This window comes from Diabrotica virgifera, chromosome 6, assembly GCF_917563875.1.
Source record: "Diabrotica virgifera virgifera chromosome 6, PGI_DIABVI_V3a".
NCBI classification, from domain to species: Eukaryota; Metazoa; Arthropoda; class Insecta; order Coleoptera; family Chrysomelidae; genus Diabrotica; species Diabrotica virgifera.
The window spans coordinates 173,429,129-173,439,610 of NC_065448.1; positions in this window are offsets into that span (position 1 = coordinate 173,429,129).

Here is a 10,482-nt window from a genome sequence, read left to right on the forward strand (position 1 = left end):
CAAAAATCCATGATTTTAATCATACTATCGTTATTAATCATAGAAAAAGTTAAAGTATACTTTAATAAATAAATTATCTTCAATAAATAAGTATCTAATAAAAATCATTTATTTATTAAGGTGATACAGTAGCGATCAACAGGTAGCCAAAACGCGTTCCAAGATTGCGGCTGTAATTTTGAATATTTTTTCGAGATATTTGGCACACGTATTCATAATATAATAAAGAATGGCGGTACAGAGCCCAATTTGAAAAATATATTAATATGTGGAAATTACTCTGTAATTAAATACAATATTAAAAAAACGAGCCTGTACCGCCATTAAGAAGAACAAAAAAATACACTTTCTTCAAATAAACTTTTTTATCCGATGCCTAGATTTTGTGTCATTTTGGAACTACTAATGAAATAAAAAATTTTAGTAGTTCCAAAATGACACAAAATCTAGGCATCGGATAAAAAAGTTTATTTGAAGAAAGTGTATTTTTTTGTTCTTCTTAATGGCGGTACAGGCTCGTTTTTTTAATATTGTATTTAATTACAGAGTAATTTCCACATATTACTATATTTTTCAAATTGGGCTCTGTACCGCCATTCTTTATTATATTACGAATACGTGTGCCAAATATCTCGAAAAATTATTCAAAATTACAGCCGCAATCTTGGAACGCGTTTTCGCTACCTGTTGATCGCTACTGTTTCCTCTTAAAGTGTACTTTAATTTTTACTATGATCATTAATGATACTATGATTAAAAAAATAGATTTTTGTAAAAAATATATTTTTTCAAGAATTGTTTAAACAAATTAGACTGTTTATTAATTAATAAATTTATAAACAAATTGCATATTTGTAATGTACGTAGAAATTACATACAAATTAAAAAAAGAAAGATCAAAATCCATTGAGTTGATCCGGAGATACAGAAAATTATATTCGTTTGAAATTGCTTTTTCGGTATTTTAACTCGTTGGATTTGTAGGTTGTGAATGTATAATATTTGTGCAAATTTGTTAAGAAAAAATACAAATCCCATTCTTTAAAATGGCATTAATGAGATTCCTTAATTATTATAAACAAACTAGCTGTGAATTAAAAAAACATATGGATAACTTTGTCCCAAATGAACCCAGGCTAAATTTTTTTATTGAAGTTATACTGCTTTAGGCGCAATGGGAGTGAAATTTAATATGCGCGAATTCATCAAAAACCTTGTTCCCCGACGCAGACGCATTATACCTTTGCTCTGATTGGGTGTTCAAATGACATGACAATAATTGTTCAATATGGAGGTTACGGATAAACAAATATTGTATATTAGTTTTTATTGTTGTGAGGACACAGACAAAAGCAAGTTTTTAATTGTAGTAACTTTTTAAATAGTTTTTAAAAGCAACAGGTACGTACTTAATTGTAAATGTTTCATTATTGTAATAAAAAATTACCCTACATAGGTACTTACCTATTTGGAAAATGTATGTACCTATCTATTAGTAGGTCATGTTTTGATTTACATAATTTGATTACCAACAAAATTTCTACCACTCTTCATCTAATATACCTATTAATTTCTTAGATACTATATGTTTTGTTGTATTTGAATATTTTAATTCCCTTTGTGAACACACACACACAAAAATCAAACTAATTTGATTAAATTCAGAACTGTCAAACAGTAAAACGTTCAATTAGCCTACCTTCCCACATGACAAGTACGTGTAAGTGGTCAAGTCGGGTGACGGGTGTGTGTAAGTGGATTTCAACTCTAAGCACGCAGGTTCGAATCCCAATGCAAGTTTTTATTTTTTTATTTTTTTTTATACATTTTATGATTGTGAATATATTTGTTATATATTTTTTTTCAGAAAATGCGTGTTTAGTTAAAATTTTTGCCAACAATTATTGTTCAAAAATCATTTCTTTGGTGCATTTTTCAATGTGTTTGTGTGTGTTTTATTTTTTTATTTTTTTAATTTTTGGTATTGTTTTAATAAAAATGTTTGGAAAGTAGTAAGTATTAAAATTAGTTTAATATTTAAATAAAATATAAATAAACTGTTTAAAGTACATATATTAATTTCGTTGAAATCATACAATAGAAGTATAACTTACGTACTTACGTACGTACAAAGTACACACACATTCTTTTTTTGAAAATTCGTGTTAAAATACTATCTTTTCGAATATATAAAAAGATTGTTTCTACGGACAACATTTTTAAAGTCATCCTAAATGTTTATAAACTATAAAATTTCAAAAATTTGGCATTAGGATTTTTGACTATATTAATTATTCTTTTATCTTTTTTTAATACATTTTGATACTATCACTCTTCTACTTTCATTTGACATACTCAGAATTGCCCTATCTTCATTATTTTCTGTCTTATCTTATTGCAAAATAAAGGTCTCTGGGATAAACAAATAGAATAACTCTTAAACTAATTAATGGATCGGTCTCAAATTTTGAGGGTTTGTTAAGTACACCAATACCCAACTTTGGGTGAAACACTAAAGTTCTAAGGTAGTTTTAGTAAAAGTTACTAACAAATAAAGATTTTCACTTATTTTGCAGTTTGCGTAGCAACAAATTAACTTTTTAACTTTCAAAAATCGGCATTTTGGAGGTTTTCAATGTTCTAGAAAACTGATGTTGTTCTAAGCTATTTTCTTGTGGCATTTTTACAATTTTAACTATTTAGAATGGGAAATAAGCCACAATATTATTAAAAAATGATTTTTATTAACGTTTCGACGTCCAAATCGGGTGCCGTTGTGTATTTTAAAGTCTTCTACTTTAAAATGTATCATATGTATCTGAATTGCCGATATAAATGAGTCAAATTAAATAAATTATTAGAAGAATTTTTTTACTAAGCAACAACATTTTTGTTTATATTAATAGTATTTTGTATTTTGACAACGGCACCCGATTTGGACGTCGAAACGTTAATAAAAATCATTTTTTAATAATATTGTGGCTTATTTCCCATTCTAAATAGTTAAAACTAGAAAACTGAATTTTGTAATTTTATGTCAACTATTTAGCTTTTGAGTGGGGTGCAAAAAATCGAAAAAATCACGATTTTTGCACTAAATTGTTAATAATTAAAAACGGACGCGAACTCTAGGCAGGAAACAGGTAGGTTTTCATCCTATAGGTCTACCATAACTAAAAAAGTAATCAGCTACCTGGATCTTTGAGTGTCCCGAGAAAATCCTTAGACTATAATATATAGAGAACATAAATGACTGGTCACTGAAAAAAAAATAATGGTATAATATATAGGGTGTCCAGAAACTCTACTGACAAACGAAGACAGGAGATTCTTCAGATAATTTTAAGATAATTTAACCCAATTCACTTAGTCCGAAAATGCTTCCTAAGGGAGCTACAGCTCTTTTAAGATGGCGTCTTGTAATTAGTTTTTCCTAAATACCGCCAGAACGCTTCTATTTAGAAAAACAAAAATTTTTACGCTTATTTATCTTCAAGATATAAATCTAATCCACCCATTGCAAATTTCTAGTACCGATCATAGGCGTCCGTTTTGGGTAGGGCAACGGTTATTTTATCGTATAACTTTTTTATCTTTAACTTTTATGCATTTCTGACACTGGATTATTAAATTGTGAAGTATTCTAGTACTAAAAGGTACTCTTGTTTTAAATTGGTAGGACACACCGTTTTCTAGAAAAATCGATTTGAAAATTTTTCGCTTTTTGAATAAAAAAAAAATTTCAAAAAAAACTGTTTAGAAAGACGAAAACTGGTACATTTATTTATATTCCAGAGATAAATCGATTTCATTAATTGCGAATTTCTAGTACTGGTCATAGGCGTCCCTTTCGGGTAGGTCAACAGTTATTTTATAGCATAACTTTTTTGTCTTGAATTTTTGAGTATTTTTGACACTAGATTATTAAATTATGAGGTATTCTAGTACTAAAAGTTACTCTTACTTTATGTTGGTAAAATACTTCGTTTTTTGTTGAAAAGTTCTTTCAAGTTTTTTTTCAAATTTCAAAAACGAAAAACTTTCAAATAGATTTTTCTAGAAAATGGTGTGTCCTACCGGCTTAAAGCAAGAGTACCTTTTAGTACTAGAATACCTCACAATTTAATAATCCGGTGTCAAAAATGCATAAAAGTTAAGGAAAAAAAAGTTATGCGATAAAATACCCGTTGCTCTACCCAAAACGGACGCCTATGACCGGTACTAGAAATTTGCAATGGATGGAATCGATTCATCTCTGAAAAGTAAATATGCACACCAATTTTCGTTTTTCTAAATAGAAGCGTTCTGGACGTATTTAAGAAAAACTAATTTCATGACGCCATCTTCAAAGAGCTCTAGCTCCCTTAGGGTTTGCTCACCACGGAGAGAAAAGGATGGTATCGCTTAGTATCCTACTCTTAATTTTGGTGAACGCGCGCATTTAAAATAATGCATCTGGCGATCGATAATATGGTACGAGCAGTACGAGGGATACCAAGGAGCGAGGGTCGGCACCTCGTCATGAGCACAACTTTAAGAAGCATTTGCGGACTAGGTGAATTGGGTTAAATTGTCTTAAAATTATCTGAGGATTCTCCTGTCTTCGTTTGTCGGTAGAGTTTCTGGACACCCTGTATAAGCAGAATGGGAGAAGGAAAACTGGTAAAGATAGCACGAGACAGATCACCAAACGGCCAAAGAAGTATAGGAACGGCAAGAAAGAGATGAAGTGACAACCTGGAAATCTGATGTGGAGGCATCCGAAAATGGAACAGGCGCGAGCCTATTAAGGAAGCAGGAAGAAGAAGTAAATAATCTGGTTAACTGTGTTAAATCTGAAAAAAATACCAACATTGATAGGTTAATAACAGTAAAAAACAAGCATATCTCAATTTTTTGCTTTTTCAAGATTTATGAATGGATTTTTCTATTTATAATAATTAGCTGTGGTTATAGTCGAAGTAATGAAGCTTAAAATAGGACAAAACCTCGCAATTTTTACAGAATGGATCGATTTGCTTGAAAATTTGAGAATAAGTAGTGGATAGTCCAAGGATCAAAATCTATATCATTCCAAACGGCGCTTTTACCATGGGGGTGGTTGCCACCCCATCTCGGGTTAGAAATTTTTATTATATTTTGACCGCAAGAGTTGGTAAAAACATTCATTATAAGCAAAAAAACGTTCTATACATTTTTTTTGATAAAATTAATAGTTTTCGATTTATTCGCTATCGAAAGTGTTTATATCGCTTTATATCGCAAAAATCAATGTTTTTAATCAGTTTTCTGCTAATAACTCAAAAAGTTATGTTTATGTATGTACTATTTACTTTGTTTCTGGCTGCATGGTCTAATCCTAAAGCCAATAAAAAAAAGTTTTCGTTTTATTAAAATAACTGTACCTACTTAACAAAAATGAACCTTTTGAAAAAAATAAACAAAACCTTTTCTTGTTATTTTCTTTAAGACCAATAGTAATCGAACTATACTTTATTATATGTTGGCTCTTCTTCGTCAAATGCTAAATATTGTAGTTTCAAAGTCAAAGGACGAGAAAACTATGCATTTTTCGAGGATAACTTGTTGAAACTAATTTAAAGTATTTAAAAATATGTATCTCCTGAAATAAAAAAAATCTATAGCTAAAAAAATTAAGTGACTTATAATGAAAATAATGTCAGTCCCTATGTTTTTCAGCAAAAAAGTGATCGTAAACAAACCCCTAATCACCACCCTAATTAAAATTTGTTATTGACCTTATTGGTTTTCTTGATTTATGTATTGTTAATAGGTTCTACAAGTTTAATCGGCTTAGAATTATTAGTTTTTTAAAAAAAATGGAGTTAAAAGCGAATAACTAGTTTTGAATACGAAATTGTAGCTTATTTAATTCCCAAGAACTTGGTTTGCAAAAATTGTTTTTACGGCAAAAATTGAGTGAGCTATTGACAATTAAAACTTGTAATATCAGGCAAAAACCACCTTTATCAACCCTTTCAATGCCACCTCTTTTTGTGACAGAATTTTAAAAGGATTTAATATTAACAGCCTTATAGATCTTATAAAACCTACAAAATTCTTTTTTAACGAACTTTCTAAAATAACAAATAAAAAAGTTACGGTTAAAAAATCAATATATTTTTTTGAAAAAAAAAAAGGAGAAATCCAATTGGAAGTATAATAATGTAAGTTATCGGTGTTTTTAGTCATTGGCCTTATTTATTCTTCTTTATTTATATATTATTAATAGATTCTAGAAGTTTGACTGGCTTAGAATGATTAGTTTTTAAAAAAACTTAAGTTTAAAGCGAATAACGAATGTTTGCAATTTGGTAAAAAATCCCATTTTCTTCAGAATAGAATGATTAGCATCAGAGATACTAAAAAATGATTAAATATGAAATTGTAGGTAATTTAATTCCCAAGAACTTGGTTTGATAAAATTTGTTCTACAGCAAAAATTGAGTGATTCGTAATGAGTATACCATCGAAAAACATTGATTTTTTACATATAAAACTAACACTTTTGATAGCGAATAAATCAAAAACTATATTAACTTTTGTTGTCAAAATATAATAAAAAAATTTCACCCCCGAGATGGGGTGGCAACCACCCTCATGGTAAAAGCGCCTGTCGGCATCATATAGATTTTGATCCATGGACTATCCACTACTTATTCTCAAATTTTCAAGCAAATTGATTCATTCTGTAAAAATTACGAGGTGAAAAGCTTTGGTTCCTGGACTATTAATCAGAATTGTGTATGTATATTATTTATCTACCTTTCATAAGCAAGGTTCTGAAACTGTTTTCTTGTGGCATGTTTAATTTATTATATGTTTATATGGGATTGAGTCACATTTTATTGTTGGTGTAATGAAAATTTTTATAACGTCCTGTGCCTTCCGGTTCCTATTTTCCAGCCGCGTCGATCTGTCCAATCTCCTGGTCGGAGATCTCTCTCAGACATTGCTTTTTGGATTCCACTTATCCAGGTAGTTTTCGATCTACCCCTTTTCCTTCTTTTCTGTGGTTGTCATTCCATTATCAGCTTTGGGAGTCGATGTTCTCCATTCTTTGTACATGGTCATACCAACAAAGTTGTTTTTCCTGGATTTCTTCAAATGCATCATCATTCTCTTTTCCTTATCCCTATGCAGGGTCGGCTTCACTAATTGCATTTCTCCACACAATTCTATCTTGGGTCATATCAATGTCAATCCCCTTTACCAACATGTCCTGCCTTATCGTCTCCCCCCAGGTCTTCTTTGGTCTTCCTCTCCTACTCCTTCCAGGAATCTGCACTTCAGCTATTCTTCGTATTGGGTGATTAACGTCTCGACGTTGAACATAACCAAACCATCTTAACCTATGCTCTCTCATTTTGGCATCAATTACTAAGTCTTAAACTTTTTTCCTCCAGAGCTTGCCTCCACTGTTCCAGTTTTTGTTCTAAGTCTCTTTTACTATTTCCTACTAACACGACATCATCAGCATACATTAAGCACCATGGAATGTTACCCTGTAGTTTTGCTGTTATCTGGTCCAAAATTAATGAGAATAAATACGGACTAAGCACAGAGCCTTGGTCACAGTATAAAGAGGGACAGTAGAACCACTCTCCGAAAAATTCGAAGTAAAATCTGTAGTCGCCCATGGCGACCACGCAATGTTGGCAGTCGCTTTTGCCCCACTCTCGCATTGCTATTCGCATAGAAACGTACGGCTTTTAACAGGGAAAACCTGCATCCACCACTGGTGAATTACCAATTGCGTACTGCCGGTATTACTTCCTGTGATCAAAGCGCCGACAGAAGAGTGATTTTACTGTGGAAGCTCTATATACTGTGCCTTGGTGCAATTCTACTTTCACATGAAATTTATCAGTCTCTCCCACACCTGTCCTAACACTAGTCGTTACTCCCTCATACATATCCCTCACAATCTTTACATATTCACCAGGGACTCCTTTCTTATCGAGTGCCCACCACATAATCTCTCGAGGAACTCTATCATATGCTTTCTCAAGATCAATGAATACCATATGGGCGTTTGTTTCTTTACTCCTGTATTTTTCCATCAACTGCCTTATAATGAAAATTGCATCTGTTGTTGATCTGCCCTGCATAAAGCCAAACTGATTCTCGGATATTTCGGTCTCTTCACATATCCGTCTATCAATTACTCTTTCCCATATTTTCATGGTGTGGCTAAGCAGTTTTATAGCCCTGTAGTTTGTACATTGTTGTATATCTCCCTTGTTTTTGTAAACAGATACCAGTATACTGCTTCTCCATTCGTCTGGCATTTGTCCAACTTCCATAATTCTATTAAATAGACCTGCTAGCCACCTTGTTCCTGTCTCTCCCAATGCTCTTCATACTTCCCCAGGAATATCATCTGGTCCTACCGCTTTTCCTTTCTAAATTTCCTGGATTTCTTCAAATTATGTTGTTTTTCTATTCATAATATCTCGTACTCGTTCACTCGTTACGTGTGAGACTCTGGAGATGCCGGCCGATCTTCGCTATTTAGAAGTCCATTTCCAGTGCGAGCAACTTCTGTTCTGTTCGCTTATTCAGTTGTCAGCTTTCACATCCATACAGTACTACGCTTTTGAAGATGCTATTATATAGTTGTTCTTTCTTTTCTTTTGATATTAGCCCATTAAATGAAGGGGGAAAATGGCGATACCGTCTAATTTTCAGGATCAATTCCGAATTTCATGAAAATTTGGATATAGGTTCTACTTACGCTCCACTTCAACGTTGAACTTGTGCCGTTGGTTGCTTTTACTTGCGGAGTGACAGTTACCCCTTCTCGGGGGTGAAAAAACGTGCGTTTAAAATATGACCGGAAATGGATAAACTGACTCATTCCAAGCAACTTTCGTTCTCTTAGAGTTTTTGAACTAAGGTAATACTTTTTGAATTATTTGTGATTGAAAATGTTTATTTTTCCACAAAAGAACCACGTTTTCAGGCGGTTTTTCGCAAATAACTCAAAAAGTAAGTATATTATCGAAAAAAATATTCTTAGCATACATGTAGCTTATAAAAACGAAAAAAAATGTGTATTTATGAAGTCTGTTAACCCAGTATTAGCTCAAGAAAAATACGTTCTTATTCATCAAATTCCAAGTCGAATATTTCAACGTGAAATAACCAAGAATGAAGCAATTTTCGGGAAAAGCTTAATAAAAGTTTTTAAAGTGTTTAAAAAAGCCTTGTTTTTATTTTTTATGAAAGTTTATAGCTTCAAAACTGAGCGAGTTACGCTCAAAATAAAGTTTTATTTTGTAAAAAAAAATGATAAAAGACTCCCCCTATTTGGCATGCCAAATGAAATTAATCGTTACCGCTTTAAAAATAATTTAATTTACTTATGTATTTTTTATATGATCTGTAAATTTCACCGGTTTAAAGTGCTTATTTTTGAAAGGGTTTTAGTTGAAAGGGAAAGGGCTTAACAATTATCTTAATCAATTTTTATCTTAGAGAAAAACGAAATGAATCTAGCATATTTACAAAAGCAAAATCTACATTTTTGTACTGTTTGAGATTTTTCGTATCACTAATACTTTTTAAGTTATTTTGAAAAAAGAGCATTTTCCCAAAATTTTATAATTTTTTTATCCAAAGCAAATGTTTCCAAAAATAAGCATTTCGAACCGGTCAAACTTACAGATTGTATAAACAGTACACATACAGTATGGTGCAAATGTCTGGAATAAATTCGATATTTTTCGTAAACCGGCAACTTTAAGGAAAAATTCCGAAACAGGCCGATTTTTATTTTTAAATTACGATATTTTGGCATATATTTCATACGAGTGACGTCATCCATGTGGACGTGATGACATAATCGATAACTTTTTTAAATTAGACTAGGGGTCGTGTGACAACTCATTTGAAAGGGTATTCAATTCTGTATTCAGTAATATAAATATTAACATAATTCAAAAAAAAGAAGAATGTACGTAATTTATTTAATTCAAGATACATTTTACTATTGCCAAAAAACAGAAAAAATGTTTATTTGGCAAATAAGCATTGTTCCTCGCTTAAATTCAATGTTCACACCAGCTTCCGCCAACCACCTGCCTCTTGAACATTTAATTTAAGCTAAAAGCAATGCTTATTTGTCAAATAAACATTTTTTTCTGTTTTATGACACTAAAATGTATTTTGAATTAAATAAATTACAAACATTCTTCTTTTTTGTCATTTTAAACATTTTTTTTGGACACTGTATAAACAATTATCTTAATGATGATGAGAGATGAAATGGTATACATTTTTATTTTTTAAATTATGTTAATATTTATATTACTGAATACAGAATTAAATACCCTTTCAAATGAGCGACCCCTACTCTTATTAAAAAAAAGAATGTGTGTGTACTTTGTACGCACGTAAGAAGTTATACTTCTACTACATATTATGTGATTTTTAAGACAATACCAAAAATTTTAAAAA